Source organism: Stylophora pistillata, chromosome 1 (genome assembly GCF_964205215.1).
Source record: "Stylophora pistillata chromosome 1, jaStyPist1.2, whole genome shotgun sequence".
Classification (NCBI taxonomy): Eukaryota; Metazoa; Cnidaria; class Anthozoa; order Scleractinia; family Pocilloporidae; genus Stylophora; species Stylophora pistillata.
In genome coordinates this window covers 8,506,473-8,525,279 of record NC_142519.1, presented here as the reverse complement: position 1 = coordinate 8,525,279, position 18,807 = coordinate 8,506,473, and the positions used below count along the sequence as shown (strand labels likewise).

Sequence of the window (18,807 nt, the reverse complement as noted above, 5' to 3'; positions counted from 1 at the left end):
TATCCTCTTGTAAAGTAATATGAAATTATGCTCTCCTCCCCCGGATTATCGCTTACTGAACTTGAAGAAGCCATTTCAGATCAAACCCCATGAACATGAACGGTACAAAATGGCGCCTTTTAATGACATTGACCGGAGCCAGTCCCAGGTTCCCGTCGCTTTTAGCGTCAGGATTAGTTACCAGTACTTTGAAATTTTGTTGCGTTTCCCTTAATTTTGTTGTGTTTTAGTTTGCGTTTGTGTATCAGAAAATTTTATTTTATTTTCAAAACGATTGTTGTGTATCAGGAATTTTCGTTGTGTTCTGAAAAATATTTTAGTGTTCTGGAAAATTTTGTTGTGTTCTCTAAACGATTGTTTTGTTCTCGAAAAGATTGTTGTGTTCTCGCAAAGATTGTTGTATTGTCGCAAAGATTGTTGTGTTCTCGCAAAGATTGTTGTGTTCTCGCAAAGATTGTTGTGTTTTAGAAAAGAAATTGAGTTGTGTTTTGCCCCTATGGGCCACCATACCATTATCTTTACTTCCAGTGAATCCTTAAAATTTGTTTGTTATTTACACTTCTTCTTTGAACTGAAGAAATTAGGATATATTAACCATAAAAGAAATGTTGTGAAGACACCTGTTTGACGCTAGTCTCGCAACTTGGTGAAAGTTGCGATGTTTATCATAGTAATTAGTTAAAGATGACTGGCCATTCAATTAGTCACAATGACAAAAATCTTCTGTCTGATCTTTGACTTTAAAGGCCCATTTTCAACCGAGATGCCTTGCGCGCCCAGATCATTTTTCATATATGAAAAATACGCTTTTTTCCTCGAAGTTGCGGAATCGCTTTGATATCTTCTTCCATCTTACTAATTAGGGCTTTCAAAGTTCCATCTTGAATCATGTGCGAACAACAAACTATCGTAGTATCCATATCAGTAAATAGTTTTTAATTCTTACATGTATGACGGTGAAAAACGTCATTTGAAAAGTTGATGCCGCCGAAGAACCGGTCTAGAGGAAGGCCGGGTCTGCCCAGCTCGGCAAAGGTTATTCGACTTCGAGAGTCTGTGTATGATTTATGGAGTGCAAGGAAAACAACAATGGGTTTCGGTAACACTACAGACAGTACTTTTGCAGAAATGTTATTGCATTGTTCCTACGATGGAACTAGAGACTCCGGGGAGATTTTTTCGAGGTGAGAATAATTATTTGACTGATTTTTACTTGAGATCCTGAGATATGTACGTAAGCGATCTCATTTGTACAAGTCATTATTCTATAATTGAAATGCGTAAAGTAAATCAGTTTGGCCAATATTGGTTATTTGTTTATAGTTTATTTAGTGTTGAAGCCGAACAATTTCCTTCAACATCAAGTAAGCTTTGTACAAGTTTTATACACAGACTCGATTTATGATTTTTCAGTCTCAAGTATTTAGCTGCAAATTTTTTTACTGTGTTCTTCACCAAATCTTTGTTTTTCTTTTTAATAGTGTTTGTGAATGACTATCAGAGTTCGCCATTTAACAATAGCGCGATTCCAAAACAAAAATAAACGACTGCAAAGGATCTCGGATGAAAATGGGCCTTTAAATCCAAAAAGCTTAATGACGTACACATCAGATATTACGCTAAGCTGAATGAAGTTCAGAGAAGGAGCATGGCCTTATACGATAAGTAATTAAAAACTAATGCGTAACAAAGTTATACGAACCTGTCGTGTTTTCTTGTTAAAAATGATATTTAATGATCTCTTAAAGTAGCTAACATATTTGTTATCATTTGTGGTGAACTAAAAGTGATATCAAGCCCGTGGAATTTTTTCATGCGTCAGTATCACTGAATATATTTTATATAAGATTCTTTTTAACTACTTACAGTTAATTGAGCTCTTTACTTCTTAGCACATAAAAGAATCCTGAGCAATTATAGATATTTCTCCATTGAAAAATACCTGTGGCGGTGAAAAATAGTGTTTGATCATTGCCTTAGTTTTGAAAACAAGCTTTAAAGTATTTAACCATTTTTTTAATCATTCTAACGTTTTTGTTTCCTTTACACATTCGTTTCTAAACTTAAAGGCGGAGAAAGCTCAAAGTCCTAAAAAGGTCGGATTTTCATCTCAGCTCTCCTGACGGAGTAATGATGTCCCTTCCAGTCATACCAGTTGATTCCATCTGCGTAAGTTGAGTGTGTTCCATGATGATAGACACCGTTCAGGTTGGATCTGTGACAATGGAAGTACCACCAGGCTCCTTTGTATTTTGTGGCACAACTGCTTTCTCTGCTATCTTTAGTTTGGAAGGGCTGACCCCTGTGAGCAGAGAGAGAATCACCAGCAGTTCCTGAGAGAAAACAGTTTTACAAAAATCATCTGGAGTGACACTATACAAATGATTCGGCAAGTATCGAAAAAACCCATATGCGATAGGGCACTCCCCTCAAACAACACATATAACGTTCATGTGGGAAATAAGACAGCATTTTCATCTGATGTAATTGACCTCCCTAGTCTCATATTCCTGTGATCAGGATAAGGAATTTTGACTGATGTAACAGCCCGAGAATATTCAAATGAGTTCTAAGCAAGGTTTCTATCTTAAGCCTCAAGTAAACTTTTATTTTCAAGCTCGGCGACTTTATATACTTAATTAGTATAATTTCAGAGCTGAGCAAAGAGTTTCCAGCAATCTGATTGGTCTAGCGGTTCTTTATATGACGCTATATAAACCGCTCCATGCGGTTTATATAAAATGTTAAAATGAAATGTTAATAAATGTTACTAAAATGTTATGATTTTAGAAATTTCTCTGTTGTTCAGCTTTGAAATTATACTAAAACAATTATTCGCCTCAGGTTCAGTGAATGTTGTCGAATAATCTCCTCGACTTCGTCTCGGGGATTGTTCGACGATATTCACCTCGCCTTTGGCGAATAAATATATCTTATTAGACCTTTTGTTGTGTAGTATCGCTGAGTATTTTTACGAGTTGTGCCGTATTTTGACAAGCCCGTAAGGCGAGTCAAAATACAAATAACGAGTAAAACTACTCGGCGATACTACACAACAAAACGTCTAATAAGTTATTTATTATCCAACACGCCAGACTGTTATTTCAGTGTGGGCGAATTTCGCTGATATTTATTTACGGGAAGTACGTGACAGAAGTATGCGAAGCGGAACGGAATTGGCGCGTTGTCGTGGTGCTGTTTCTATTTACTTCAATAAATGAAGAAATTTCCAGGTAGTCTAGCTGTTTTTCTTCGTTCGATTCATTTAATAAACTTGGATATATATTTGCCAGCCATTCTGACTCTTCGTCGTCGGAAATATTATTCAAGTTGTCCGCCATTTTTCGCTTGCGCGATGTGAGAAAACCTTTTTAACCGGTACTCTAGAGTACAAATATCGTGTGATATTTGTACTCGTCTATGGCGTTATTCGTGCTTTACGAGGTGTAGTTTGATAATAATCCATCCGATATATTTGCTAGCGCGCGATCGCTCTAAACGCATCACGTGATCAAATATGCCCCAGCTAAAACTGGGAAATAACCGAGGATATACGCCAAATAATATCCCCAATTTTTAAACCTTACGTCTACTACAATGAAAGCATTCGTTTAAATTTAATTCTAGAGGTAGGAGCGTTTAGCTATTGTTGAAGAAGAAGGGACATGTTTGTTTGATCATAAAATCGTACCAGAGAACTCTGAAAAGTAAATAGCCCAAGTAGCAAAGAACAAGCTGTTTGTAACCATTTCGTAAACGTCTAATACGATAAAAGAAGGAAGAGAACTAAACAAAATGTAACAACAAGCTTCTCGATATGGATCATGTCTGCGAAAAAATATTAGAGCATATTTCCTCGAAGCGAACTGTTTTACGAAAACGAAGCTCGGGGAAAACCGTGCGCTTCGAGGAACAAATGATGGGCAAGGACAAGTATAAGAACTGAATTAATTATTTGTCAAGATAGTCGTAAGGGAAATCTTAGCGCTCTGAAATTTTTTACTTGGCCCATATTTTGCCATAGAAACCGTTTCTGCGTATTTTCCCTGGCCACCGCGGGGTTCAGAAAAATACCTGGCCTGTAATTCGAAAAAAATAGCTGCACGTGCAATACGTTAAACCACCGAATAAGGTGTATTTCTTTAATAAGCGACTATCACTGAGGTTACCTGAGTAAGACCCAATGTTTAGTTGGTACTTAGTCCTCTCGCTGGTAACGGAAAATCTGTTGTACTCGGCGTAAGCAGTGTTACCTGTAGTATCCTCCAAATCTACTCGAAGTTTTTTTTTTGCTTTTGTCATGCGGCGTATCTTGTCCAGTCCTAGCCAGAACTCACCAGTCAGGTTGCCAAAACCACTTTTGTAATCCGTCCAGCCTCGGTAGAAATCAACCGAACCATCCAGTCTCTTTTGGAACACTGTCCACCCCCCACCGGCTGTCGTCTGGTCACAATACACATTAAAGGCACCAGAACCATCAGGGTCAATTGTGTAAACACCACTGGTTGTTTCACCAGATTTGTACAGCTCAGCACAGTCCCTCTTAACTGTTGAATGAAAGTTCAGAAGATCTGGTACAGAAAAATTCTGCGAGGAAGAGGTAAAAAAAAAAGGCTACTCCCGCTTATCTCTGATAGGTAATTGGAAACACTCGTTTTTAAGATGAATCTGTACCGTAAATCAGTGAATAGATAGCAACCAAAAGCTCCCGTACGCGTGGAGGTACAGTGCTGAGACAGGAGAGGTATAGATTGTCCAACTGTCTATTTTGTATAAAATAAGCTTGTCCTTTAAAACGGCTTGCAATATGTTATTCAGCTTTCTTTAAATAAGTATTTCAAGCTGAAATTAGATATTTTACCCTGTTTGAACAACAGAACGAGCAATATATAGCACAGTATGACACTATAAAAGTAGTAGCAGTTCTTGTCATCTGCCTCCACCTTTCTAAAGATACAAATTTGTGAGTATAGAAATGACTCTAAATGGTTTAAAGTAGATTTTTCTCATTTGGCTCATAAGTTGTGATAGAATGTTCTAAACGCGTTGGGGTGTACGAATTTGCCGAAGTTGCATAATTTGTCGTTGTTTTACGGGGGTGGGGGATAAAAGAATTACAGAATTTTGCAACTATCGGCGGATAGGCGATATTCACGATCAGAGGCTCTTAAACGCAAACTGTGGTCGACAAACAGCTGGCTGGTCAGTTCTCTTTCCCAGTGTGTAGTTCTGAATTCAGGCTTGTTGGTTTGTTTGGCTTTTCACGCTGAAACTACGTTCGACTCACAATGACCCCAAACCTCTATCGTTGATTAAAAACTAGCGATAACGCTGGCCTGTTGCAGGCGTTCATTTGCACTTTGTATAACCAACTGAACGCCTGGAATACGCGACGCTAATGCTAACAAAAAAATCGATTTCCCGTTAGATTTCCATCAAATATTTATGGTATTAACAGTAAAAGACTATCATGCAATACAGGTTTCGCTGTGTGGTCTATTTTAATGAAGCTGTACTACGGTAAAGGTTTTCCTTAAACCAATATCATAGAACGTGAGTTATATGCTTCTATTTGTGCCGAATCGTTCCATTTTTGCCCTATTCCTCCAAATGTAATGGCTGTAAGAATGAGAACAGCAAAAAACGTTCTTCCTCCTCTGTACATTTTTCCCTCCACTTCTCATATCTCGCACCTTTTTCAACTTCTCCAGCTTTAAGTTCTAGCTATCGAGATTCGACTGTAGCTTGTTTCATTAGATCCACGAGGGATGGGAGCTGATTTTTACATACCCACGTTACAGTTTGTTTTTCCGTCGCCTGCATATCCTCTTGAACATACACACGAGTAGGAACCAAGAATATTGACACATTTGGCTTTTGGATGGCAGAAAGAAGACCCTGAGATGCACTCATCGATATCTGTTTAGATGAAAATCAATTTATTAAGAAGAGCATTTGTTAATTTTAATTTTACACACAAACATGAGGGTTTGGTAACCACGGTTTATGATAAACAATGTTCAAGTTCAGTCCTTAATTTGCACTGGATGATCACAACAATTTGTATTCCAGTTATGTATAACGCGTTTACAAACCCTGGCAATTTTTCCCATCCAGACGAAATCCACCAGGACATCGACATGAGTATGAACCATCACTGGACAATCATAGGAGAAATCCTTACATTCGTTGAAGTCTGTAAAAGCAAAACTGATAATCAGGGTTTTTCTTTATCCGTCGAAGTAACAAAGTGTCGTTCTTGGCCTTCTTAAATTTCTATGCAACTTAAGAACTGGAAAATGAGTCGGCCAAATATTCATCACCTAAGAGAATAAATCTGTTTTAAAAGTCCTTTTTTTACCTCGGAAAATGGGAAAGATGACACGAAAGCTGCCGAAGAAACACCACGGCTGATCATACTGATAGTTAAGTTTAAATTCTGCGCCAACCCGAACCCCAAACCCATTGCACAAGATAAATGAGTCTTTTTTCTTTGTCCCACGCTCGTGAATAGACGAAAAAGCGTCTTTCTTCATTTCTTTACCGGGCTCAAAACTTACCATTTTTCTTATTCTTTACAAACCAAGACGATTCGACATGTCGATCTTAGCAGTATGCAAGACGCGTGTCATATATGAACTTGGTAATGGACCTTGCTCACCATAGAGTCTCTGTGGCTCAGTGATAGAGCATCAGAGCGCGGAATCCGAAGGTCTGAGGTTTCATTCCTCATGGGGACTCAGAATTTTTTCTTTGTCCTAGCTCGTGTCATGGCGAAAAAACATCTTTCTATGTGAGTCTTGTTCAGGCTTCTCTGGGTTAAGGTTTAATTAAAGTGCATTGTATTTTCCTTTGCAGCTTTGCAGTTTATTAAATCATTTTTCGCTGATAATGTTTGATTTTCTTCGAATGGCGTCTCTACTGAACATGCAGTTATACTCTCTCTACTGTTGGTAGCTGAAACGAACCTTTTCCAAATTTTCATGGAGGTTCAAGTTATCGAGAGTCATTTTTACGGCCGTAGGTCAAATTTGACTTCCAATTTATACTTTACCTTTCTTACACGTGTATTTGTGACATTCACTGCAATTAACATCGTTCCATCTGTACTGATGATGTTGGAGGTTACCAAGCGTATGAACACAATCTTTATCAAGTGATCTGTTTGGCTGATGTTCCGCCCAGTATTGGAAGTCAAACGGAGTTCCATCGCTCCACAGAAATTTTCCTTCAGAGTTGATATTAGAGAGCCCCAGTCATGAATGTTTACCGCCGTGAAGGCTTTGAACATAAACGTTCTCTTCTTGATTATGGATACTGGGAAGACTAGCTCCCAGGCCGGAACATGTAGCTTGGCTGTTGGTCCACGAATCACAAGTATATACTTTTCTGTAGCAATATCCACTGAAATAAGCCCAGCCCTCCTCGCAAACATCTGTGGAAAAAAAAATGGTTAAATGGGTGTAGCTGCCGACAAGTCAGGTTTCAACGCGCTTTTTAAACTTTTTTTACATTACAGTCGATCGCGGTTGAAACGTTGTATGATTTGTGCACAGGAAGAACAAAAACAATTAAAAGCTAATCGTAGTGGAAGAATCGATGTTAAACTAATGGTCTCTGATACTCCAGTGCTGAATTTTTACCGAGAAGCCTATACAAAATGAATTTAAACGAAGCAAAATTTTGCGAAAAACCTAGTGGAACATAAATCACCGTGAGTGAAAGAATGTGAAAACAATAAGTAAAATGCGCGCGCAAGAACAGAAATATGTAATTACGAACGCAAAAAGAAATCACTAAATGGGAACGCCGCACTAACTATGGGTGTAGGATTTCTTTGAAAAAAAGGGGTGGTGCGCAGAAATAAGGAGCCTTAACATTCTTGCTGTTTGGAACAGGCACCTAACTGTTTTTTTTTCTGCTGCAAAAACTGAGGTACTTTTCAATTCTTGATGTTTTAGAATTCCGTTCATCTTGTTTCGCAGCCCATAGGTCTTGTCTCTCCCTCTGCAAGGGGCATATTGGGGCCCGATATAGTCTATAGTGGCCTTTGAAATGAGTCTGAAACAGGCATATTAATTCCCTCACCTGATATTACTGCATATGACACTGTCAGTGGATCGAAGCGGTGGATGAAGAGTTCCTTCACGCAAATGCGAAAACCCGAATGGGTGATAAACTGGGAAAGAAAGAAAGGAAACTTTAAAAGTCGTAGCGATATGCAAGGTTTGTCTCTTAGGAAGCACTGTCCCACTCCTGTGAAATTATGTGGCCAATCTCTCGTAGATTACCCATCATCGTAGAATACTTCAGCTTCGCACGTGTTCTCTTCCAGGCCGATAGCGTACAATGTTAAACGAGCACAATGATATTTCAAATAACACACCAGAAATAAATGGAGACAAGACGATTGCAGTGAAAACTGATACGAAACGTTAAGGGGCAGCATGGAGCATGAAAAATCACGGAGTAAAATTTCACATAGCCACACAACAAATATTTGACACACGAAAAAGCACTACACGATATGACACCGGACAAGAACTCACTCTTCGCGCTCAAAAGTAAAGTGTAGAATAAAGTGCTGGAAGAAATTTTAGAAGAAGGCAATGACAAGGTTTTGGCTTAAATTTCACAAATTCCTTGTGCCTTATACTATAACATGCGACTGGTCTTGTTTTGATACTCCATCGTGACAATGAACTCAAAATTAGGTTTTTCTTTTTCGCTCATCATTTTATGTTCGAAAATGCTGACGATAGACCGATGTAACTTCAAGGTTTTGTCAACACTTGATTTATTCTCTTTGAAAAGAAAACGTAGCAGAAAAGAAACATGAGGGAAGTTTTTACTGCTTATCAGTCACTGTAACCCTCTGGCATGGATTACCTCAATCCAGCTTGCAATTCCGTTACATTCTGTGGCTGCATTTTTTCCCTTGGTTGAATGTTTGGCTGTTAACAACACTGTTGGTGTTTTTCTGTAGCTCCACTTGAAACTCACATCCTTCATGTAAGAATGAAACAATTCATCATATGTGTAAATCATAGCAATGTGATGATAAGACATTTGCACTATCAAATCATTAGACGTATAGTTATGGGGTGGATTGAAATATTCGAGCACTTTTCACAAACGTTAAAACTACATAAAATGTTCCTTGTTTGTTGGAAAAACACCTTCCAGTTTTACAAATGTAACCCCGCGGTTAGACTCTACAGGGAAATTTGCGTACCACACCAGTTTTGAAATCTTCATTGGGTCAAACTTTGGTGGAGGAAAATCTAGTTGCAAGGCGTTATAAAGTTAGTACCCGACACCATTCATTCTATCTTTTGCTGTATGAAATTGCGGTTCTCAATCACGCAGTCTAATGCTTACCTTACAGAACGCAAAGTTGTCGCTCTCGGAAGGCAAACCGTCATTCTGAAAATTCACTTCACTGTGTTCTGAAAACCATGGTCTATGGAGGGATTCAAATGCCATCCAATTCTAAAAGAAAATTTACAGCAAGAAGAAAAGTAGGTACAATAAAAACATTGATACACACTGTAAGTAGCTCTAATTTCTAAGGTTTCACCTCTAGGTAGCATTGATACACTAACTGTAATAAATACCAATTTTCAGTAATTGACTTATGTCACTCCATTCAACAGATCGTTATATAAACTTTCATTTCCTGGAGAATTCTAAGCATACGTAGACGATACACATTTTTACAAAATTGTTTGAATTCAACAAAGAATCGCATCATTGAATACAATCTCGCATTCTGATTGGTTAAGGAAGCGAGGTATTTAGCGTGGAATTGCGAGTTGAAAGCGAGGCTAAGTGATATTGTTTCGCATCTACGTAAGCATGACAACTATCGTCAAATTGTTACAAAGTTTTGTTACTAAGTCAGTTTAACACGTTTTCAAAACCATTAAAAAAAAAAAAAACAAAATAAGCGATTTTCAAAGTGAGCCTCAGGTTCTTCCTTGTTTTGAACTGAACTTTAAATTCTGGGAGGGGCACGAAAAACCTCTTTCGCTCGCGACAACGCGAAAGCGAGAAAATCTTGTGAACTTGGCCCAGAAAAAACAGTTTCCGAGCTAACAGGTCACGTCAACCCGCGTTCAATATCCACCTACAGCCATAATATTTTATAAAAACAACGAAGGTTGTCAAGCAAGTTGGCTGGGCTTTTAATCGCACCAATATGACTGTCACAGCTGCCAACGCCAGCAGCGGTCTATGGACTGAAGCTTTGCGAGAAATTTATGTCAACAGCATTGCACTTCCATCAGTAGTTGACAATAGCACAAAAGCAATGAATAACGGCAGTGATGGTCTAACAGCGAGAGTTCTAGGTGGGCTTTTCACCAATGTATCGTTCAACAACTCTCAAGTGAATATTTCCATCAACTTTCAGTCGAATGTTTATCCCAACGATTCAGCTAATGGCAGTTGTCTGTTGTCAATTTCTACAGATAAAAAGATTAAAGTTTTCGGACTTTTCATGAAACTCTTCTCTGTTTGTAAAGAAATAAAATATCAATCAATACACGTATTCACACTCAAGGTACTTACCTTATATCAATCGCGATTTTAAACTTTCAGTGCTTTCGCTTGCATACTTCATTTCTTTCAGTTTTGCCACCAAAGAGGTAAAAGGTGTAAATTGTTTTCTTTCTCGAGCAAATAATTTGGAAATTTGAAAAAAACATGTTAAAAATAAACGGCTTGTAAATTCAGTGAAATACCACCATTATCCTTTGATAGTGTGAAGCTTGTTTAAGAAGTTTGAAAACGATTGCAAAAACAAGGTTCAAATAAAAGATGTTGGAGGTTCAAACGCGTACATTGACCTTGCTTACTATTCCCTAATGCAATGACAGTTCTGACAGTTCACTTCGAAATGGCTTTCTAGAGCACGCGCTCAGGATAAAAACAAACAAAATTATTGCTGTTTTCTTATTTTTCTATTTTTATTCAATGATGCAATTCAAAGAAAATTCATCACCTGACTCGTGAATTCCGCGTTAAATTGCACTTGAAAACCGATATTGCACTCATCCCTTCGCGATTCGTGCGATATCGGTTTTCGCGCACAATTTAACGCGGAATTCCCTCGCCAGTTGATGAATTTTCCTGTAGTATCTTCCTATGTTAGAAGACCCATAGCGCATCATATATATGGTAGACTTAATCATTTCCTTAAAGTGCTACTGAGACGAAGACTGATGTTCTTCAAACAAGATTTTTTATGCTCAGAACTTAAGTTTAGAGCCGGAACAAAAATAAAAATATAGAAGTGAGACCTATGTCGGCAAGAAATGTTCTAAAGAAGTTTGACTAAAACTCGCTAAATGTCGTCCGCCATTGCTCAAACGACAACTATTGAACCAACGATAATTTTCAGCGTCTTTCCCCATTGTGACGTCATATTATTCCTTTCGTCGCAGTTCTGTCGAAAATAGAAATGGAATTCAGCGGCGATCTTGTTTGAAAAACTCCGCTTTTCCTGGTCGTAATACTTTTCTATGGCTTGCTCATCTGACCCCTTGTCAAGCATTAAGTGTAAAGGACCTGGCGTAACCTTTTTTCTGGCTCATTGCCGCCCTTTTAATATCCTCTCTTGATATGGTTATAAATTACAGAGTGCATCAAGATGAAGGATTGCGAAAAGAAAAAAAGAGTCAGATCACACATGTTGCACCTTAGTTTTTGCAAGGACGCCCTTATGTAAGTTGATATGTATGGGCATGATCTATGCATTAAGCAAAATTTCACCATAACTTAATGCTACCTTGGCCTTTCATGGCATTTCCTTTACATCCTCGTACTTTGGGTAGGTCACTTAAAGACGTGGCTGGCCTTGATTTTCCGCCTTTGTTTTCTTTCAAAGGTTATAGTCAAAATGAAGGGCTGCCATCGGCAGGATTGATATTTAGTAGAGAACATAGAACTAACCCATATTTAGCACAACAATTGAGAATAAGTAATTGCTACCAAATTATTTCTAGAACCGAGAATTTGAAAACAGAATAATGTGGTATACAGTAGCTATAAGTAAATAAATCCACATAATCCAAGTTTTCCTCTTTGAAATTATCAGTGGGGCCATGCTATGCATATCATGAAGGAGCCAATTTGACCTGCCCCCCCTCCCCCGAAAATATAATAACTCCTGATAATGTTTCAATTAGTAAGAGTATTCTTTTTTTAACAAAATAGTACCTGTTGCTTTGCTTTTCTTATACAGTGAAATTAACTACCTGTAGTGTGCTTTAAATGAAATTCCATAAACCTGCGGAGTATAGGAATGAGTTGGTCTACATCTTTGGGGGAAATTGATTAACTACATATTGGTAGCCCTACTGAAAGCTTGTCTTCTCAACTGCAGAGGCCTTTTCCATGACGTTTGTCGGGCCTGGTTAAGTTAGGGATGCAGAAAATTTTTCATACACCTAGAGTAACATAGAGCTATTGATATCCATGGATTAAAGCTAACTGCTACATTCGTGCAATTTTTAAAGGGAAAGGTAAGACTTTATTCCAACAAAACAAATTGTTTGTGTTTAAACCTTACATGGCAGATTATGAGTCTTGGAGAATGAATGAATAGATAGCAAAGAAAATAAAAGGAAACTTAACTCACGAAAAGTTCAATCGTTGCATTTTCTTGATGTCCAGAAAACTTGAGATGAGAACTAACGAAACAGTCACGATCTTAACAACAATCGCCCTTCGGCGACTTCTTGGAGGCATGGCCAGCTGAAAAGTGTTATCCATATTCTGGGAATGGCACGCGAGGCAATCCTTTTTCGTGCCCAATCGACGTGGAGACTTCTTTGAAATGATCGGCGGTTAAATGATCGCAACATATGAAAAAGAGACTTCGAGGAGATACGAATGATGTGGGCGTACGAATGCTATGCATTACCTTTCGTAACCATTTCGTTTGGCCTGTGTAGCGACGGATATTTCAGCATTTTTATTAAAGAATAATTGCTCAATCCTGCATAACACAACTTTAGGGTGGCATTTCCAGGCTTAACACGATGTCTCAACTCTCCTAAATCTTTACAAGTACAGCTGTCTCCGTCCACTTCTTCGCTACGAGTGCGCGCGAAAATTTGGGGATAAAATGACGTGACAGACTTCTAAAAAAACCGGACTTCCACTTAGACTTTTCATTTCAAATCTCGTGGGAGTGATTAGTAGCCAGCAAGGATTCTAAAAAGTGAAATTATAGCAAACGCTAAACTTGGTCTCAGCAGCACTTAAAGCTAACTTGCTTTGTAATTCTTTCTTTAGAAATGAGAAAGATAATAAAAGCGACAAAAAAAAATAGACTTAAAAATACCGACCACCGATATGTCGTCATGAACTCCTGCGAAGTTCTGCAGCTCCCGCAGACAAATCTTGAAGGAAGCTGCTGTGACATCTTCAAGCCATACACTGGTGGCATCATGCATTAGGCGCGATCTGTAGTGCTCAGCTGTTGCAAAAATCGTCGGTGGTTTCGAATATTTTCCCTTTAGAAATTAGACGGAATAACTCTGTAGAGAAACTTTTTTTTTATTGAAGTTAAAAGTATATGCTAATCACGTCGACTCCTATGAATTAAAACCAAACAAACGAACGAACAAATCAAGAAGATGAAAAAGAGGCAGGCGTATCATGCATCGAGTAAGCTGAACCCTTATCCAACTGTTTTCAGAATAGCCTATTTCTAAAGTGTTCAAAAAGAGGTCAGGCGCTGTGAAGCATTATCTTTAACTGCTAAAGAACATCACTACTCCTTGCAAAGTGGATTCCGCGTCTTCCCTTCCCCTTACGCCTAGTTTTCTAAAATTATAGAAAAGTGGTCTGTGTGACTTGAGTGCTCTGGACAGTTTTGAGATAACAAATGTATGCGAAAAACAACAAAAGCAACAACAACAACAACAACAACAACAAAACGAAACAAAACAAAAAAGCCCAGGGAGTCTTTTTGTTTGTTTCGTGTACTCTTAGGTCGTTTCGAAGAAAATTAAGAACGAGACATTACAACTTACTATACCTCGACAAAGGTGACCGTCTGACAGCTAGTTCCAGTCCACCATCTTGAGAACCATTTCTGGCCTGCCACTCCCCCAGAAGGAGCACCCTGATAAGCGACCCAATCAACTGTGGCAAAGCTATCTGAGGGGTAATCATTCCTACCAGCTCGAGTGACACAGGCTGTGAATTGAGTGCCGTTGACGCTTTCAACCCAAGGTGTCGTTGCCTCGTGTACCACAGTGGAGTCACTGTAGTTCACGTGATTAACAGTAAGTTGAATGTAAATTTTCTGATCAGGATAAAATATGAATGGTTTAAACTTGATGACTTCACAATGATCCTCTGCCCAGGAAGGAACATTTCTGAACTGATGTCTTCCTTTCTGAAGAGGGAAACCTACAGCGGGTTGAAAGCTTAATTTGAGTTTCTTTTTCTGAAATCTATATTCCTTGTATTAAAATAACAATTAGTATAATTTCAAAGCTGAGCAAAGAGTTTCCAGCAATCTGATTGGTGGAGCGGTTCCTTATAGGACGCTATATAAACCGATCCACGCGGTTTATATAAAATGTTAAAATAAAATGTTAATAAATGTTACTAAAATGTTATGATTTTAGAAATTTCTCTGTTTTTCAGCTCTGATATCATACTAAAACAATTATTCACCTCAGGTTCGGTGAATATTGTCGAATAATCCCCTCGACTTCGTCTCGCGGATTATTCCACGATATTCACCTCGCCTTTGGCGAATAATTGTTAAATATCATTTCTTTCTCAGTTCGTGAGCGGGTTGTATTCCACAAATCCTGCCATCTGATTGGTTCCAAGAGCAGGCATGGTATCCTTTTCTTGTTGAGTCGCTTTGCAGAACATCTATAGCTTCGTTGTAATTTTTCATAAATATATCTTGTTTGACCGGCTGAACATCAATTTTAAGCAAAGACCTCGGTAACGATCTTTTGCCAATAAATAAAATGAATTCTCTCTTCTCTTTTTTCTCTCAAATCACCTTGTTTTCTGCAAAAATTAATATTGAAAAAGTTTCTGTGGTACTTAATCTGTTTTTAGATTGAAAGAACGTGGCCTAAAAACCATTTGTTTCGTGATAAGCCCTCACAAAAAGTAACTGAGAAAGTTAAAACAAGAGCTTACTGCATTTAAGAATTACATGGATGGACGTGACTCTCAGAAATGTACCTGTACAGCTGCCAGGATGATACTTGGTATAATTCCCGCGAGTTTTGCATATTTCCTTCTTTAGCAGGCACAAGTTGGTGAATGTGCGGCCGTTAGATGCACAGACCTGTTCTTCATATGATGGACAGCTGCTTTCACAAGCACAAGTATATTTTTTTGGAGACAAGGCGACACAATGGCTGTGATACTTGCAACTTGCATTTATACAGGGATCGAGATCTGCAAACGAATTTTCATGTTTGATACGAGTGCCAGGTATTTATTAAGAAAAGAAATAGAGCGTTTCATGGTATATAAAAAATGGTGATATTAGCGCTAGAAATAAACGTACTTTTCAACGTTTTAGTAGTCTATCGAAAAATTACAGTCACATTGCATTCGTTCCACATTTAGCAAACTGAAATCAGCGGCATCGTCTTTGGAAAGCTCTTCACATAATACCATTGTAAATCTTCTGTAACTGTTCATGCAACTCCAAACTCCAATTAATTGTTGGCATAAAACCGAATTATTTAGGCGCGTGAATCATGACCTTCACTACCTTTGGTACATTGAGAAAAGTAACCAGTACGTGTAGGAGAAGAATTTGGATAAAAATAAGTTTCCTTTATTACGTCTTACCTCCAATAACCAAGTAATCTACCAGAACTTTGCTCCTCTGACCGTTGTATCCAGTGCTATCCTTGATGCACACTCGAAAGTAAGAAGTAGTCACTTCCTATAAGAAACGTAGAAAACATGTACATGTAGAAACGTTGATTAGACGCTGTTTTTGCCTTCTGTGGCAACTTAATAATCTCGTCTTACCTCCAGCCAAGTGATTAGTGGACTTTTCGCTGGGCACACATTGTTTGCATTGTCAGTGACACCATTAATGACTGTGGTGAGTACCATCGGTGCAGAATAAAATAGACTTGAAAGGGTAACATTCTGAAAGTCGTAGAACATAGAGAGAGTTATATCAATGTGTAATTGCACGAAGCTCTGCTGCTTCTGAAGACGAACCTAAGTTAAGGTTAACTGGTGTTACACTTTACTGATTGTTACATTGGTAAAACTGCGAACGACGGCCTCACGATAGAAAAACCGAACACTTTAAGGCCCTCGCTGAAAATTACAATACTTCAGCCATTGCTGACCACGTCAAGGCCACTGGACATAATATCAGGTGGGATCATTTTGATATTTTGACGAAGGGCAAAACAGACTACAATTGTATAATCAAAGAGTCCTTACTTATTCAAGAACTTGAGCCAGCTTTCAACGTGAACGTCAGAAGTGAAAAGCTGTTGCTTTACTAATCTGCTCTAGTGTTATTGTTTATTGTTCAGTTTTTTGCTTAATCTTGGTTTCAGTCCACTCACCTTAGTTATATATATACATAGCTGTTTTAAATTTTAACGTTTACTTTTGAAAAGGTATGTTGAGTACATAAAAAACGTCAAGTCATAATCAAAATGTGCAAGTTCTATATGTTTATCACTGCTGTTTGTGTCTTATTTTTGATCAAATAACAATGGCCCAATAACAAAAGTATTTACCATACCTAGGCAGGGTTTATTACTGCGAGGTTGCTTCAATACATGTCATGAAACCGCAGTACACATATATGATTTTCATCTATTCAAAATTCGTTGGTATTACTCTTATTTATCCCTGAGTGTGAACCAAATTTTCTTTCGCTCGCAGCCGGTCATTTTGAACCTTTCGATGGCAAGTAGGGATAGTGTTCATGTTTATGGTAATCTTAGAAATTAGTGGTTCGCTTTTGAAAATTAGAATAGCTTACACTGTCACTGCCAGGAAGATTGAGCATTGAGCACGTTTTGAAGTTGTAATAGGTACATTAATTTCATTTGGTTTTCAAGGCATCACTCACCCGCCATAAGTGTATTTCGAATTCCTCATACAAGAGGCAGGAGGTGGGCGTTGGGGGGGGGGGGAGGGTTTTTAAATGCGATGGAATAACTTTTGATTAAAGTAAAAAGATTTCCTCATTTTCAAGGTACGCAATTGGAAAAAATAATTCCATCACATAGTTTTGTCATAGGTCAAGAAGCAAAGCAAAGCGCTTTTAAGGTGAACAAGACCAATTATAGTGATCACTTTGAAAATATGTGGAATTAACCTTTGCGCTGTCATACCTTACACAAGGCGTAACTGTCTCTTGCAGATGGTATCTTGTTTTCAGAAAACTTTACTGTTGAGGACTCCTTTGCCCCCCAAACTGACGGGTAATGTTCGAAAGCCATCCAGTTCTGCAAAAAAGCATTTAAAGGAAAGTCATAGACGCGTGAAATTAATTTCGTCATGGTTACGTTTTACGTACCACCGAAAACTTGTCATGAAGGCCGCTAAATGTAGTGGATTCCTGTAAACAAACTTCAAACCGATGCTTGGAGACATTTGCGATCCAAATATTCATCGCGTCCTGCCCTTTGTTTGGAATTCCATGCTGCACAGTTACGTGGATTTTGGGAACTGATAAAAATGCCTGATATAAAAGAAAATAGCACAGAGGCTTTTTGTTGGTTTTTGAAAATAGTTAGGAATGTTTTAACGGAACGTGACACAATCTTTAAAGGTGGAAATGGAAAATGAGAGAAAATGGAGAATGAGAGACGAAAGGAAGAGGGCAAATAAATAAGTACATAAATAAGCAGATCAGTAAGTAGACGATAAGGTAAATAGATTTATTAGTTAAGTGGAGAGAAAATGCATAAAGACCAAATGCAGATGAGTAAAAAATACACTGAATGATATAGAGAACATGAATAAGGAACGAAGGAATTGGGGAGATAAATGGTTTATCAGGGAAAGTAAGAAATACAGAAAAAAAATGTACAAAGTCAAGGAACAAATGAAATAGAGGGTTTGAGGACTTCAGATTAGTCCTGCCAAGAAAAATGAAATAAACAAAGGAAGAGGGCAAGGGAGCACGAAAAATGTGGAATGAATGTCCAACAGTCATTTACCAATTCAACCTACAGTAACGAAAATCATTCGTACCTGAGAAAACGCAACCCAGTTGCATCTTGATCCAGTAGTGAAAAAGTTAAACCGTGTCTGGCCATGTAATACTTCCGATTGCGATCCTTGGAATGCAAACCAATCAATCATAGTGCTGTTACCTACCATGATTTTGACGCTTTGTACAAGGCAGGCCTTGAAACTGCTTGTTGTAACATCTTCGATCCAAATAAAAGCTAAATCATGGACACCTGATGACTTGTTTCCATGATTAATGAAGCAAATACTCTGATGGGAGTTCCGTCATCAGAGAATTTGCTGCTGAATGACACGTACTGGCATTTAGGGTCATTATTTGTTACTTGCATGTCAATCTTTCCCCTCTGAGCGGCTAGGAAAGATAAAAGATTAAACTTTTTTTAAAATGAGTGATATTTGCAAAATGTAGAATGGCAAAAAAGTTCTGTAAATCGTTATTTAACGACATCATCGTTGTATCAGTGTTTCATTTTAAAAACAGTAGGGACCTATCGGCAATCACGTGAGGGTTAAATGGAGAGAGAGCTAATTGAGCTAACATCCTGATTCAATAATACTTATCGGTGCATG

General features: G+C 38.2%; 1 pseudogene across 1 annotated transcript; it reads right to left on the bottom strand.

The window, feature by feature from the left end:
- Positions 1 to 1,305: 1,305 nt before the first annotated feature.
- LOC148741126 (uncharacterized) lies at positions 1,306 to 18,584 on the bottom strand (annotated as a pseudogene). The gene is made up of 16 exons (XR_015999831.1): positions 18,238 to 18,584; positions 17,558 to 17,722; positions 17,373 to 17,486; positions 16,036 to 16,158; positions 15,850 to 15,946; positions 15,229 to 15,447; positions 14,051 to 14,427; positions 13,356 to 13,523; positions 9,382 to 9,492; positions 8,890 to 9,006; positions 8,089 to 8,179; positions 7,055 to 7,435; positions 6,096 to 6,196; positions 5,791 to 5,919; positions 4,170 to 4,547; positions 1,306 to 2,333 (listed from the first exon to the last, which is right to left on the bottom strand). The product of XR_015999831.1 is annotated as an uncharacterized LOC148741126 (transcript).
- Between the last annotated feature and the right edge of the window lie 223 nt (positions 18,585 to 18,807).